Below are 4,389 nucleotides of genomic sequence, written 5' to 3'. Positions count from 1 at the left end.
TGTCACTTATAGGTTCCGGTCTATGTTGGAAGAAGAAAAGGTGGAGAAGTCTACTGCTAAAGCATTGCTCATGAGTGGGAAATAATTCCTTAGGGACTTGGAGGAGAGTGAAGGAGTAGGATATGCCATTATGTTGAAACCTAAGGAGGAGAAGACATCTTCATCTACACCTATACCTGCAGAAGTGCATGAGCTATTGGATTAGTATAAAAATATCATCTGTGATGGAGCACCACCAACTCTACCACCTAAGAGGGCCATAAGTCATCAAATTGACTTCATACCAAGAGTATCATTGCCAAACGAAGCTGCATACAAGATGACTCCAAAGTAGAACAAGGAGGTTGCAAGGTAAGTTTAAGAGTTGCTTGATCAGGGGCTAATTAGGAAGAGCATCAATCCATGTGCTATACTATGGTCTAAGAACCCAAAAAGGGAGATAAGTTGAGAATGTGTATTGATTCTAGGGCAATTAATAGAATTACAATTAGGTATAGATTTCCTATTCCTAGGATAGAAGACTTGATGGACTATCTAGGTGGAGCAAGATACTTCTTTAAAATTGATCTCAAATGGTTACTATCAATTAGGATGAAAGAAGGGGATGGATGGAAGTCTGCATTTAAGACTACTGAGGGTTTCTATGAGTGGTTGGTAATGTGATTTGGCCTTACCAATGCACCACGTACCTTCATGAGAGTCATGAATGAGGTTTTGAAGGATTACATAGGGGTATTTGTTGTGGTATACCTAGATGACATCCTCATCTTCAGTAAGACCAAGGAGGAATAGATGAAACACCTAGAGTTGGTATCGAGGAAGCTCCAAGAGGAGAAGTTGGCAGTAAACTTGGAAAAGAGTGAGTTCATGAAAGAAGAACTTGTGTATTTGGGGTTTGTAGTGTCACAAGGAAGTCTTAAGATGGACAAGAATAAGGTAGAGGCTATTTTGAGTTGACCTACACCTAGATCTGCTACTGAGGTCAAGAGTTTTCATGGATTGGCACAATTTTGTAGGAAGTTTGTAAGAATGTTTAGTGAAATTTGTGCACCTATGATGGATACCATCAAAGGGGGCATTAAGACCAAATTTGTGTGGACCAAGTCTGCAGATCAAAGTTTTGAGAGATTGAAAAAGGAGGTAGCAACCCAACCTATCTTGGTTCTACCTATTTTTGAGAAATCATTTGTGGTAGAGTGTGTTGTTAGCAACATAGCAGTTGGGGCAGTTTTGAGCCAGGAGGGAAAACTAGTAGTGTTTTTCAGTGAGAGGCTTAATGAAGCCAAGACAAGGTATTCAACATATGACCTAGAGCTCTATGCACTTGTCCAAGCCCTCAAGAAGTGGAGGCACTACTTGCTGTCTAAGGAGTTTGTTGTCTTCATTGAAAACCAAGCTTTGAGTTTCATTTACTCACAAGAGGAACTAAATCTGAGACACATCAAATGATGGAGTTCTTGTAGACCTACACTTTTACTATCAAGCATAAGAAGGGGATGAACAATAAGGTGGTAGATGCTTTGAGCATGAGATTGCTGACAGTGCAAGAAGTCAAGTTGTAGAGCATTGGCTTGGATGGTTTCAAAGATCTGTATGAGGAGAACACTGATTTCTCAAAGGCTTATAAGGTATGTACTGATTTTGCTAATCATTTCCATAGTGATTTTTCTGAATATACCCTATAAAATGGACTATTGTTCAAAGGTCAACAGTTGTGCATCCCAAGGGGATCCATAAGGAAGAATCTCATACACAAGAAGCACAATGGGAGCATGAGTGGGAACTTTGGTCTGAAAAAGACCTTGGACCTTGTGGAAAGGTTCTATTATTGGCCCAAAATGCAAAGAGATGTTAGGAGGTATGTGGAGCAATGCAACATATATCAGAAGGCAAAGGGAACTTCATCAAATGCAGGGCTTTATCAACCTCTCCCCATTCCTAATAGGCCTTGGAAGTGCATCAACATGGACTTTATATTGGGCTTACCAAGGACTAGGACATGGATGGATAGTGTCTCTGTGGTAATAGACAAGTTCAACAAGATGAGCCACTTCATACCATGCAAGACCACACATTATGCAAGTAATGTTGCCAACCTATTCTTTAGGGAGGTGGTTGGGATACATGGCTTGCCAAGGAGCATAGTGGCTGACACGGATGTCAAGTTTATGGGGCACTTTTGGAAGACCCTATGGAAGATTCTTGGAACAAACCTAGCACATAGCTTTTCCTACCATCCTCAAACTAATGGTTAGACAGAGGTGATAAACAGGGCATTGGGAAACCTATTAAGGTGCCTCACCAAAGAATATGGACAAAGTTGGGAGCAAGTCATTTTCCAAGATGAATTTGCATACAATGATAGCAAGAATGGGACAATAGGGTTAAGCCCTTTCCAAGTGGTGTATGGCACTCACCCAAGAGGTATCATGGAGTTAAGGGACCTACCTTCACATGACAAGATCGGTGGGCAAGCTGATGACTTTATGCAATCAATGAAAGAGGTACATGATCAAGTGAAGAAAATTTTAATGGAAGCAAATCAAAACTTAAAGGAGAAGGATGAGGGGAGGAGAGAGTTGCAGTTTCAAGTGGGAGACTTGGTGATGGTGTATCTCAACAAGGAAAGGTTACAAAAAGGAATTCCTAGCAAGTTGCAGATGAGGAGGATTGGGCCATGCAAAATCCTTGAGAAGTATGAACCCAATGCCTACAAGATAGATCTAACAAAGGACATGTCTCTTTCTCTCTCCAATTTTCAATGTGAAAGACCTAGTCTCGTACAGAGGTCCTAAGATGGATAACATAGAGTATCAGGAAGAGTTGAACAAGGATATATTAGACATGAAGGTACTTGAAAAGAGGCAAGCACAGGTTGAGAAGATCTTGGATTCTAGGGTGAAGAAGAGCACAAGAAACAAGATCTACAAGGAGCATTTGGTGAAATGTATGGATTTACCTGAGGTTGAGGCAAATTGGATTATTGAGGGTGACTTCAAGAAGCTAGGCATTAGCAAGGAGTTCTTGTCTCCAATAGTACCTTAGACTTCTTCATGGATTAGGAGTCTAATTTTGTCAATTAGGTCCTAATAAGGGGCAAATTGCAAAAGTTCCTTTAAGAGAAAAAATGAGGTGAAATGCCATAAAAGGGGGCAAAGAGTGTGTAAAGATGGCCCTTAGATGTTTTAAGGTCATCCTAGAAGGTTTGACAACATTCTATCCTAGTTTGAGGAGTCTAGGATCAAAATTGCAAAAGTTGTCAAAAAGTTGCATTGACAACTTTACAATTTTGCAAAATTTCTTGACAACTTTTAGGTAGTTTTTGCAAAGCTAGTGAATTGGGAAGTTATGGTTCAAACTACAGGATATAATGGAGCATGAAGTCTATTTAAGACTTTTCAAACTCATTTCCAAGGGTTGGACAATTGGGTTTACGAACAACACCTGTAGCAGGATAGTTGTGTGCATTTGAAGCATAGTTTTGGAGTGTGGTTGGAGTTTTTGGATTGGATAGGGAACTATTTTTGATGGAGGAACATCTTCTGTTTATGCCTTGAATCTGTGTGTAGTTATTTTTTTTTCAAATAAGTGTTTGATAGGGTTTAGAAAATTATTTGTTTCCAGTAATCCTACTATCTAGTTTTGTGTTGCAAGTATGAAATGGGATATGGCTTGAGTGTCCTTGGTCTAAACTCCATGGCTCTTGGAGACCAAGAAATAGCATTTGTACATAGTGTAAATAGTGTTTGTGGAGGTTGTGGAAGGCCAAATGCTATTTTTACAAGCGAACCCTAGGCAAGTAGACAAGCTTGGCAAGATGCAAGGAAATGCTTGTAAAGAGGTTTTGTGATGAACAAATGATTGGCATGTGTCAATCTTGAGTTGGAAATTTATGAGTAGTGTATGAAGGGAGAAAAACTCAAAGGAGGAGGTTTGGTATGGAGTTTGACGCCTATGGAGGAGAAAACACAAACATTGCCTTTAAAACCCTTAAAAGTAGGTTTTTTTGAATCCATATTGTATGGACATTGCTAGAACCCAAGACCTGCAAAATATTGAAGGGTTGGTCATAGGGAAAAAAATTATAGTATACACCAAGGGGCCTTATTAAGAGTTTTTGTGAGTTATAGCACTTTCCTTGTTTCTAGGAGGGCTAATAGGGGCTCCTAGGGCTACAAGGCCTAACTAGTCAATTTAGTGGTTTGTGTGAAAGAAACTTGAAAGAATGGTGTTGAATGATGGGAAATGAGTCAAGAACCTTAGTAGGAAGGTTCAACCTTGTTTTTGAGGCACTTGGAGCATTTAGGGAAGTTTTGGCAATCTAGGCCAAAGAATGCATATTAGGTGAATTGGGAGAATGACATTGAGATTTGAATTGTCGGGAGAGTT

This window comes from Cupressus sempervirens, chromosome 11 (genome assembly GCF_028749045.1).
Source record: "Cupressus sempervirens isolate cs-2001-9-10 chromosome 11, ASM2874904v1, whole genome shotgun sequence".
Classification (NCBI taxonomy): domain Eukaryota; kingdom Viridiplantae; phylum Streptophyta; class Pinopsida; order Cupressales; family Cupressaceae; genus Cupressus; species Cupressus sempervirens.
This window is presented reverse-complemented; position numbering follows the sequence as displayed.